The 12,430-nt window shown below is 39.3% G+C and overlaps 1 protein-coding gene across 2 annotated transcripts in view; it reads left to right on the forward strand.

The window, feature by feature from the left end:
* The first annotated feature begins 3,231 nt into the window (after window positions 1–3,231).
* Window positions 3,232–12,430, forward strand: part of FAM126A (family with sequence similarity 126, member A) — a 66,853-nt gene continuing 57,654 nt past the window's right edge. For both annotated transcript variants that reach the window (XM_008567032.1, XM_008567033.1), the window contains exon 1: window positions 3,232–3,376. The gene's annotated coding sequence lies outside the window, so the exon portion shown is untranslated. The remainder of the gene's footprint in view (window positions 3,377–12,430) is intronic.

The following is a 12,430-nucleotide window of genomic DNA, read 5'->3' on the forward strand; positions in this document are numbered from 1 at the left end:
TTTGCAGGAAGGAAACTGATTATATATAAATATACACAAGCAGACTTCAGTTTTTTTTTTTTTTTTTTTTTTTTTGTCTTTTTTCGTGTCCAGCAACGGGATGGCAACCCTGGGTGCCGCGCCCGCACCTCGCTCAGCCAGTGAGTGGGAACCGGTCTGTATGTGGGATCTGAACCCTCGGCGGGAGTGCTGCTGCACTCCCAAGTGGCGCACTGTAGCAGTGCGCCACCGGGCCGGCCCCAGACTTCAGTTTTTAATCCATCCTATGCACAATGCTGATTTAGCATTAGTAAAATGATATGATGTCATCTGTTCTCAACCCTGGGTATATATTAGAGCCACTTGGGAAGCTTTTAAATAAACCCCTATATCCAGCCCCCAACAGTAAATTTTCTCATTAATTTGGTGTGAAGTGTGGTTTGGGCTTTGATATTTTTGAAAGGCATCCTAAGTAATTCTAATGAGCAGACAGGAAGCCACAAAAGGAAAGAATCTGAACATTTGAGCTCACATTCAAGGCATTCTATTATCTATTCACAACCAAGCTTGCCAGGCTCTTGGCTGGCCCAAATTGCCTCCCATGTCCTCTAAATATTGCTTGTGCTTCCTGTCTTTTGTTATTTTCCCAGCCATTCTATGCATTTCCTCCTCACACATTTTCTCTAATTGAAATTTCTCCCCCATAGCTCAAGATCCAGCTCAGTTTTTCACCTTCTCTGTGAGACCTCTCCTGACTACCCTTGACTGGAGGGCTTGTTCCCTTCTCTAGAAAATCATTTGAACGACGAATCAATTATATACTGCCACGCAACATTTCTTCTACTGTTATATTACTTGATTAATCTTTGCTTAACTTTTACCCTGTTTGTTATCCAGCTACCTATGCTGTAAGCTTCTAGCATTCCTTTGTATCCTCGACAAGCCAAGTGCCTTGCACACTGCAGCAAGTCAATAATATTTGCCTCTCCTTTCCATCTCCACTTCCATAGGTGTGGTTCAGGCCTTTATCTCTCCTGGAATCTTGCCCTGGTCCTGACTGACCTTATTGCCACCAGGCACCCTGGCTCTTTAAAATCAGGCCAACTCAGCAGGGACCCACTTAACCAGTGGCCTGTAAAACTTATTGTGTGTGTATACTCCTTTGCTCACTCTTGTTTCTCTCCCTACTTTATGATCTAGCTGACCCTTTGGCTTTCCTTTTCTCTCAGGCCCCTCACTCTCCTACTCCTCAGGACTTGACAGCAGAATTCAACTTCTTGGGTTTTGACTGTGTGTGTCCTCTAAGATGTCAAGGTATGACATACACTGTGGATCTTCCTGTTCTTATTCCTTTGAGTAAACACTCCTCCTGACCAGGCTCTGTCCCAGAAGACCTAAATTATTATGTCAGTCCTCCACCAATACCCTGGTCTGATCTGTCAAGTGTCCCCTCAAAGAGAACAGACACTCTTTACACTTCTTTTTTTGCTTGTTTGTTAATAAATTAATTAGTTTATTGGCAGCTGGCCAGTAGGGGGATCTGAGCCCTTGACCTTGGTGTTACCAACGTCATGCTCTAACCAAGTGAGCTAATCAGCCAGCCCTCTGCACTCTTTTTTAGAATTCTCACTCTTTAAAAGAAACATGATGGTGGTGTCCTCATGATTAAAAGCTTCTGTTGGTCTCTCATTGCCTTTAGAATAAAATCTAAACCTGAGCTGTTCAATATGGGAATAATTAACATTAAAATTAAAAATTGAGTTTCTCTGTCATTCCATATATAAATGCTTGATAGCCACATGTGGCTAGTGGCTACCATTTTGGACAACACAAATATAGAACATTTCCATCATTGCAGAAAGGTCTTTTGATCAGCACTAGTCTAAATACCCTAGCGTATCTCACGAGGCCTTTTACAATCTTGTCTCAACCTTCTGCTCTAAGCCTAATTTTTGGCTGCTCCTTGTCTTTTAGCACTATCCACTTTCTCAGTGTTCCCCAACTACTTTGTATCCTTTCACAGCTCCATGCCTTCCAACATGGTGTTCCCTCTTCCTGAAATGCCCTTTGACTTTGTTCTCTCGCAAACTCCTGTTTGCCTTTCAAGACCCAACTCAAAGATCACCTTCCTTGTGAAGTTCCCTGACTTTCATAAACACAATAATTTCTTGCCCCGTGTTCCCCTTACTCATTGAACCTAGCTCTGTTGCCCTTATCACCACTGTATTTTGTTATTATTTGCTTATATATCTGGCTATGCCCTTGGAGAGGGGATTCTTCGTGATTGTTTTAGCAATCTGCCCTAATGATTGCCTGAAATTGTTTGCTTGATACCCTTTTGATATCAATATATTTTCTGGTGTATGTTCTTGTTAATTATGTGTTTGGCATGTTTGAAAAGATCACTTGGTGCTTTTGGAGAAGTCCTTTCCACTTCTAGTGTAAAGCTAGAATGATTTTCTGTCTTCCAGGTTGGAGGTTCATTTTTCTTCTAATTAATCCCAATGGACCCGAGAGGGACATGATAAGAGAAGGTAAAAAACGGCGGGACTATGTGATGGTTCAGATGTGCTCAGGTTCCAGACCTTAATATTTAGTGTTTGGAAGAAAAGTAGGGAAGGAAGATGGAGAAAATGAAAACAGCCCATGGAAAAGAAAATTGGGGAATTGTATTTGACTTTTTCCAGGCTAAGGCCAAAAGCAATGATATGGTGAGGAGGAAGAGTTTTTATTACCACTTTGCAAAAACGTACATAATTTACCTCCTGGGGATTTGACACGATTTTTAAAAATTCTTGTGCATGGAGTTACTGGGAAGTAAATTAAAATATCAACTTGTTTCTCTTTTCCGATTACAGTCCACATCACCCAGTGAGGTTTAGTTTCTTCTGAGAAGACCATAAGCCCTAAGGGCTCGGAGAAACCTTCACTGATCACTATCGTCTAGCGGCCACCGCAAACCCTACAGTCAATCATCTCCCCGCTGACGCCCCGACCACGCCCATTGATCCGACTACGCCCACCCAAGTCGCCCTCCCTCCCACCTCACGGCTCCGCCCCTGGCCCAGCAGTAGGAGATTCTCATTGGTGGAGAAGTTGTTCTGGTCCCGCCCCAGGGGACGGTGATAGGCTGAATTGTCTTAGGGCGGTGGTGGTTGGCTGCCTGGGGACGGGTCCCTGGTCGTGCCTGTCAGAGTGGCTGGCGGCTGTGGCGGCTCTCCGGGCTGGGTTGTCAGTCAGTGAGAGGAGGGGGAAGATGGCTCGCCCGGACCCGTTCTGCTAGGAAGAAGGGGGCAGGTGGTGGTTCTTCTCCGGAGAAAGCAGAGCAGCGGCCGTCGCTGTCGCTGCGAGCCGCACACGTCGAGGTCCTGCAGGTGGAGCTCCGGGAGCCGCTCTGGTGAGTCCGGCCGAGCTACCCGGACTGATAACTTTTTTGTCAGGGAGGAGCTGGGGTGAGGCGGCGGCGGGGAGAGGACCGAGACTTTGTCCCTGGGGCGGCGGCTTCGTCGGGGTAACGGCTCCCGCGCGAGGCGCCGTGGGTGGGCGCGAGGCGGCGCTGGGCGCGGGGGGCGTCCCGGCCGGGGGTGGGCTGCGGCCGGCGACTGCTTGCCCCGAAGTTGGGCGCAGCCCTACCGCTGCCTGGAAGGCGGCAGCTTCGTGCACGCGGACGCGGGTGTCTGCTTCCCGGCGAGGAGCGGTCCAGCCTCCGGGCGTGACCCGGGTGCCGCCGCCTCGGCCGACTGGCCGCCCCTCTGCGGGGTCGGCCTAGGGCGGGAGTCCGGCCGCCGGCCGCGGTGGATGCTCCGCCTCTCCCACCCTCCCAGCCTTCTCTTCTCTCTAGCGAGGCCACCGCTGTCTGTCCAGTTTGGTGGCCAAAATGGTCACTGCCGACTCCCCCTCCTCTTTGTAAGCAGCGTTCGCCTTCGTCTTTGGTCCCGCGCAGGGCGGAGAGGTTCAGAAAGCAGCCACGATTCTTTCCTTGGTTATTACACTGAAAATCTCCTTTTCAGCCCTCGCCCCTTCTTTCTATGAGTTATTTCTCTCCCGAGGCTGATTTTAACATACTCAAGAATCGTTGGAGTTTTAGCTGAGTATTGTTGTATTAAAAGACCCCGAGTTTGCACGCTTCGGCAAAAATGGGTATCCGCTCTTCGGCATGCACATGTGTGCTTTGTAGCCTCAGAGTTTAGACCTTCCTGAAAGATTTCATTTCGCGCAAGTGGTTCTGTACTGCACAGAATTGTTTCTCTGATAAATACACCATCACACGCCTGGCAGCCGCTCAGCTCGTCAGGTAGAGGGAGTTCGTTCCTCTGAAAGCTACTACTTATCTCAGAGACTGTACTCCAGGCAGTAGGGCCAAGCTGTCCTTTTGCAAATTATCCACCCTTTGGGTCACACGGTAGTTTTTGGAACAGGTAGGCCACCTCTGTGGTTCATGTAACACTTTACAGTTTGAGGTTTTCAATGAATTCTTACCGGTGTAAAGTTATAAGGACTGGTGTAACCTTGAGGCAATGTGAGAGTCCTGGGAGTCTTGTTTTCCATAAGAACATTCTATTGATAACAGCCCCAGACCTCACCCCGCCCCCACTTTCTAAGCATTTTTTTCTTTATGTTAACACATTTTATGGTTTACAAGATAACTATTAGTCCAAAGCACCATATTTTTGAAGTGCAGCGAAAGGCAAAAAAGAAAAAAAAAATCTTCTTTAAGATCTGCTTGGCCAATGGTAGCTTTAAAACAAGCTATTCAAATAATCAGTTCATTTAAACAAAGTGGTAAGGGGGGAAATCATCAGATATTTAGAAAAATTCTGGGTGTGGCTCATTTATCCTTAAAAGAATTACTAAAATTATTACCATAGAGGGATGAGTAACCCTTTTCGTTTATCAGCATTAACAGTACCAGGATACGGACATCCCGAGACATTGGATAGGTCAGTGTGTTATCTTTACTATGCTTTGCTTTTATGAAATCTGTTCTTGGTTTTTGTTTTGTTTTTTTTTAAAGTGGTATAGTTTAGACAAAGTATTTCATAGTCAACTGTTTTATTCAGCATCCTGTTGCCTAATATTTATTTTACAATGAATCTTAAGGAATCTCTAAAAAATCCTTAGTATTCAAGACCCTTTTTGGGTTTAGAAGTTTACATTTTGTAAATAATTGGAATTGTGGCAAACATAAATTTTTTTTGCAAAGCCCAAGGCTAAATAGGTACAAGAAATACAGAAATGAATGTTGTAGCTCTTGTCCTCAAGGAATTTGCTCTCTAATGTACAAGATATTGGTAACATTACAGTAAAGTAATGGTTATAATACCAAATGTGTGAATAAAGATATGTCTTGTGTAGTAAGGGAACTCAGAGTGGGAGATGGCTAATTCATCTTGAATGTAGGTGGAGTCAGGAGCATACAGCAATTGTATCATTTTGAAGAATGGTATAATTTTGCCAAGTGCAGGAGGTAAGTGAATAACTTCTCAAGAGGGGGATATAATAAGTGAGAAGGCAGGGGGCATGAGAAACCATGGCAGTGTAGACAAGTCACTGTCAATTGACATTGTCATTTGACCAAGTCAATAGCATTGACAATGACATGGTTTGAATGCCGGAGTTAGTAGGGAAATAGTGGGAAATGAGGATAGTGAGGGTGGGAGAGGGCCATACCAGGGCATTGTATTCTTAGCAAAAGGGATTGAATTGAAGGTAATGGATGAGAAGCCATTTATTGGATTTGTATTTTAGACCTACACTCTGGTAGACTGAGGTGGAATCTGATAGGTCCTGGTCATCTGTGGGAAGAAAAGAAGAAGGAATCAGCACTCTGAAGATTTGACTTAGTTTCAAATGGAAATGAGAAACACAGAAATGGAAGGAAGATGATAAATTCTATTTCAGATTTTTTGAATTTTAGGAAGCAGTAGAACATTCTGGTGAAAAGGTAGATAGATGTTTGGATCTATGGATGTGGAATTTACAAGGGAAATCAGGATTAGAGAGAAGATTGAAGATTGAATTGAAGCTGTGTTGAGTTGATTATGTTGAAATAACTCAGGGAAAGCCTTTAGCATGTTAAAAGTAGCAGCCAGAGAACAGACTCTGATAAATATCAGAAATATGCGGAATAGTTTGAAAGGGTTAGAAGAGTGATAGTTATTAATAGTTAGAAAGGTAGGAGCAACATCAGGAGAGATGCTAAGGGTGGAGAGATTTTCAAATGGGTCAACAGTTTTGAATGCTGTAAAGAAGTGTCGAGTAAGGAGAGGACTCCAATGACCAATGAATTTGTCAGAAGTCCATAGGTTACTTTATCCAGGAACAAGTACACTTTTAGCTGAGTGGTGGTTCAGAAACCACTCTTCAGAAGACTAAGAAAGAATGGATGGTGATAGTGTAGACATGCTTGAGTGATGAGTTTCAAGAAACAAAGGGAGAGAATGACAACTATAACTATCATTGAGCAGCGGTTCTTAATCTTGGCTATATATTTACAATCATCTAGGGAGCTGCTAAGAATTCTGATTTCCATACCAATTTGAAGGGGTGTGGTGGGACCCAGAGATCAGCATTCATTTCAACAGCTTTATTGGAGTATAATTGGCATATAATAAGCTACACATATTTAAAGTTTGACATATGTTTCCTCCATAAGACCACCACCATACTCAAGATAGTGAACATATTCATCACTTCCAAAAGTTTCCTTGTGTCCCTTTGTAGTCTTTCCTTCTCATCCCCAGGAAGCCACATGTCTACTTTCTGTCACTAAAAATTACTTGCATTGGTATTTTTTTAAAGTTCCCTAGGTAATTCCAGTGTGCAGGCATGGATGGAAACACTCCAGAGGGATTTAGGTTGAAGGAATGTTATGTTTGTTTACATGCATGAAGAAAATGAGAGTAGAGACAAGAAGGTAAGATATTCAGGAAAGACGAGATAATTACTGGAACTAAGAGAAGTGGACGGAATTAGCTTTGACCAGTAAGAAAGGAAGACAATTCTGGAAGCAACATCTCTAACAAAGAATGTGATGGTAAAGATAACAAATTTCTTTGTTGTTATCATTATCTAGTGTCAAGATTGTTTCACAGAAAAATTAGCATCTTAATATTGTGAAAATGGATCCCCTCAGGAAAACCCCTTAAATGGAGCCTGAGACTCCTGGCACCATCATGTAACGCTGTGTCATTTTTTGGAGGGGAACAGATGGAATTAACAGTTTGACTATTATTGCTTATTGTGGAGAGACAAATACTGCCAGAGTCTTTTGGGCCCTCTCAAAGTTAGGCTGCATAACTGCAGTGAGGAAAGAGAACATTTTTTTTTTTCCTTTTTGTCTTTTTTCGTGACCGGTAATGGGATCGCAACCCTCGGTGTCGCGCGCGCACCGCGCTCAACCAGTGAGCACACCGGTCTCTATATGGGATCCAAACCCTCAGTGGGAGCGCCGCCGTGCTCCCAAGCGCCGCACTCTACTGAGTGCGCCACCAGGCCAGCCCAGAGAACATTTTTATACTTGAAAATCACCTGTTTAAAGAATCTTTGCTCAGAAGAAATCCCATTTGCTTGCCCTTTGGATATATGTCTTATAAATACATCGGAGGAGAGATCATTCCTCTGTCTCCCAAATGAAACAGAGGAAGAGTTGTGGTTAGAAGCTGTCAAAGGCTCACACTTTCTATCCTACGAAGATAATATCTATGCTCTCCCACCATTAAAAAAAAATTTCTGGCTAAGGATTTGGATGTAGGTAAACTCTGAGCCCTGCTGGTTCTGAAATCTAGGGCTTGTTCTTCACTCTTGACTTTTACCTTTGGCAGGGGGTTGAAAACAGAATGGCCAATATCTGAATATTATTCACATTGTACTTGATCGTTAATAAAGGTGCAGTGAAAAATTTTGTCTGTTTTCTAGAGTCCTGAAAATTTCTTTTATTGTGATTAAAGAATCAAAGTATGATCTGACCTAGAAAGGGAAAGCATCCCTAATTTTGGTGCAGCCTAAAAGAGTGGGATTATCAATGTTAGCATGATTTTGGATACTATTCTTACCATATATAGTCACAGCAATATTGTAAACATTCTGTATTTTCTTAATTACTAATGTAATACATAATTGTTGTAGGAAATTTGGAAGAATTCAGAAAAGCATAAATGATAAATAACATAATGCCCCTACTCAGATATACTTATTATTAACACTTTGGTGAATATCCTTATAGGTCCCTTGTAACAGGTATTTACCTTTTTTTTAACATACAAAAACCCACTCTTTTTGGTACATGCTGTTTTGTCACCAGCTTATTTTCACTTAATATGAATGCTTATCCAAGCCAATAAAATATTCTTTACAATATAACATCATTTAAAATGTGTCTAATATTCTGGCATATGGATTTACCACAGCTTATTTAACCACCATTTCAATTGTTGAAATTTTAAGCTCTTACTAATAATTTTGAATGAATAGCTAGCAGTTAGCTTCTTGATAGATAAATCAGTGCCCATATCTTTATTTTCTTAGGATAATTCTGAAGTCATAAGATATGCATATTTTAATGATTTTTAATAGATATCAATAGATTACCTTCCCAAAAGGTTTAATTAGTATTCATCTTTATTAGTTGTACTTGAGAGTATCTGTACCCTCTCTATATTCAGCATTAGCAATGAAACAACTGCTATTTTGACATGAAAAGTTGTATCTTCCATAAATGTTTTTTTCATTGATTGTTAGTGACATTAAATATTTGTAGTATTTCTTTTGCGAATTATCTATTAGTGTCCTTTGTCGAGTATGATATTTAAGGTTTTTAAAAACTGAGTTAGGAGAGCTCTTTGTAGACACAAACTGTTAGGCCTTTGTACAATTATGTTGCAAATAATTTCTCCAGTTTGTCATTTACATTTTAATTTTGTTTTTGGTGTGGATTTTTATTTTTAAACATATTTTTAAACATATTTAGTGTGGCTAAACCTACCAAATTTTTCTTTTATGGTAACTGCTTGTTTAGAAAGGCCTTCTCGCATTCACAGATTATATAACTATTCACCTCTATTTCCTTCTATTAATTTCACTTTTTAAAAATATTTACATCTTTAATCTATTTGCAAAGTATTTGAAAGTAGGGTGGCAAGTCAATTATTATAGTACTATTTGTTGAGCAATTATCTTTTCTCAGAGATTTTAAATTCCAAATAATGTGTATATAATCTATCTATAGATATAGATATATGACTTTTTCTAGGTTTTCTGTTGGGTTTCATTGGCTATTTATTTTTGCTCCAGTAACTCCAAACTCTACTAATTATTGTAACTTTTAAATGTGTCTTACTATATAGTTGTGTGAATCACTATCATTATCTTTTTCAAAACATCTTAAGCATTTCTTATGTATTTCTTTTTTCAGTTTACCTTTAATTCAATTTATTGAGATCCCAGAAGAACCCTATTGGAATATCCAAATTCATTTTCTAGAGATAGTTGTGATATCTCTACAATATTATCATAATTTATTCAAGTCTTCTTTTAAGACTTATAAATGTAGTTTTGAGTTTTCTTCATGTGATTTGTAGTTTGTCCTCATTTGGGTTTTGTAGTTTTTAAAGTAGTATTTTGGTATTTTGAAACTTGTTGATCCTATTATGAATGGGATATTTTCTCATTATATTTTAAAGAGGACTATATCTTCTTGATGGAAGAGAAAAGTTGGTGATTTTCATATACTGTTTTCTAACTGGTCATCCTATGGAACTCTTAATTCTAATAGCTTTTTATTAGGTTTTGTAATAAGTCAGTTATATCATTTGTAAGTGATGATAATTTTGTCTTCTTGCCAACATTTAATCTTTATTTCTTTTTCTTATTTATATTGATCAGAATTTATAGAGCAATGTTAGACTACAGTAGTGAATAGTGAATATCTTGGCTCATTTCTTATTTGAATGAGAATGCCTGTAGGGTTTCACAGTTATGTATTCAGAATTTTTATTTATGTCTTTTATTCCTTTTTTTTGGAACTGATACTAAATTGGAAGCAGATATTAAATATGATCACATGTAATCTTAATGTACATTGAGATGATCATGTTTTTTGTTTTTTGTTTTTTTCTTTTACTTATTGGTTGATGAATTAGAAGATTTCCTAGTAGATTTCACCAAACAATTATTGTCTTAAGGATAAAGACAATTTGGTAACAGCATATCTCTTTAAAATAGTGCTGTATTTGATTTGCTGTATGAGATTGATCTCTAGTATTCCTTTTGTATTACCTTTTTCAGCTTTTGGTTTTTTTTTTCCCTTTTTGTCTTTTTTACTGACTGGCAATGGGATCGCAACCCTCAGTGTTGCGCCCGCACGGCGCTCAGCCAGTGAGCGTGAACCGGTCTCCACATGGGATCCGAACCCTCAGCGGGAGCGCCGCCGCGCTCCCAAGCGGTGCACTCTCCAGTGCGCCACCGGGCCAGCCCAGGTTTTGGTTTCTGAATGTGCTAGTTTTGCAAAAAAAGAGAGTGAGACAGAGAAGCTTTCTGTCTTTTTATGTGCTCTAGCAATTAATTTCTTCCTTAGAAGGCTTGAAATAGTTTAGCTGTAAAAATGCCTAAGTCTTTTTGAATTGAATACAATTTGTTGAGATCTTAATATGTGCTTAAGTACTTTCTCAATACTTTTCATAATTAATTTCATAATTTTAATCCCTACACAACTTTATGAGATAAGGATTATTATTCTACAAATAAAGAAAGTGAGACTTTAATGTACTCGTTCATGATCAACACCTCATTAGGGGTAAAGAGAGTTTAAACTCAATTCCTGTTTAATGCCATAGCCCATATTTTTTAATCATCTAGTTTTTTCCAAATCAGGACACTTCCTTTATTCCCTATTACTGAGAAGTAAATTTAATCATTTCATTTGAGCATCTTATTAAGTGTTTTTCCTCTCTGCACAAGTTGTTTCAATTTTTGGTAACCTTGTAATTATTACTAGTCTGTCCTGTGTTGTGTCCTATCTTTTGCTATTTTAATAGATGCAATCCATTATGGTTATGATAGATGATCCCTGAGTGGGGTCAGATGAGGTGGGAGGATTTAAAATTTATATTTGTATAATGTACTTACTATAATTCACATTTTATTTTTATTTTTATTTAATTAAAAAAATTTTTAAATTAAATTAAAATTTAATTTTGGGCCTGGTTGGAGGTCTGGCCCATTAGCTCAGTTGGTTAGAGAGAGGTGTTATAACACCAAGATCCAGGGTTCAGATTCCCCTACTGGCCGGCCACCAAAAAAAAAAAAAAAGAAACTGGTTGGAATGAGAATAATTCACATTTTAATTTGTTGGGTTTTCAAGATCAATTTGCATTCCTAAATACTGTCTGTACCTTGTAAAGAATATTGTAAGTGCACCACATATAAGAGAACAAGGAGTTTTGTAAATAGTACTTTTTCATTCTGGTTTAAATATCCGTTGTTGTTGAACCTTGTATCAGGGTAGGCTTTTAGTAATAAACGTTAAGTGATATTTGTTTGGTGTGTGCTTTCTTGAACAAAGAGTCTTTTGATTAGTTGATGGACGTTAGTTGTTTTCTCATAAATGCATAAAGATTCATTCAGTCATTTGCACTTGACTTAATGAAAACATTGTGTATGAGTTCTTAAACTGTACTATGAAAATTATTTGGGGATTCAGCTATTGGCAGATTTACATTTGCTCTTGTATAAAGTAACATATAGGCTTGGAAATTTAAGAGAACAATGTAAGCCTTAAAAGCGTTTAAATTGGGCAAGCAATTATAAACTCTTCTCTTTGAACTCTTCTATTTTTTTCCTCCTTAAATGTAAAGTAGCATTTAATTAATCCAGTTAGGGTATTGGTTCTAATCAACACAGACTTTACTCCCCACTTCCTTCCTTTGGGGGCAAAAAATGTTGCCAGTCTGACTTTAAATTTGCCAGACACATATATGCTCTTTTGATCTAAATTTTAAGGTTCCTGCTGATTTGTTAGTTGATAGACATTACTGTGGTGGACAGAGTGGCAACATAGTCCCCAAAGCAGTGCGCACTTCAATAGTTTAGAAGAGCGAGAGACTATTTTGGGAAATTATGAAACTTCAAGTGGGTCTTGATATGAAATGGAGAGGAAGATGAAAATATTTTAGAAGTGGGTGGGAGAAGAAGCATCAACTAAATAGTAAAGGTAGAAATGTGCACATTGAACAGACAGGGAAGTATAAAAAATTGGAAAAATTATTACATGACTGATAAAACCAGAATATTGAAGTCAGTGAGGACAAGAAGTAGAGTTTCAGAAAGGAAGATACTTGCTGCAAGCTTGAAGAGGAAGAAAGAGCATTGAGAAAGAGCTGATAGATTTGTCATTTATATGGTCATGGATAGTATGTGATGAGAACTGAATTTATACTTTAATGGGAGTTAAGGA

Source organism: Galeopterus variegatus, unplaced genomic scaffold (genome assembly GCF_000696425.1).
Source record: "Galeopterus variegatus unplaced genomic scaffold, G_variegatus-3.0.2 Scaffold286, whole genome shotgun sequence".
Classification (NCBI taxonomy): domain Eukaryota; kingdom Metazoa; phylum Chordata; class Mammalia; order Dermoptera; family Cynocephalidae; genus Galeopterus; species Galeopterus variegatus.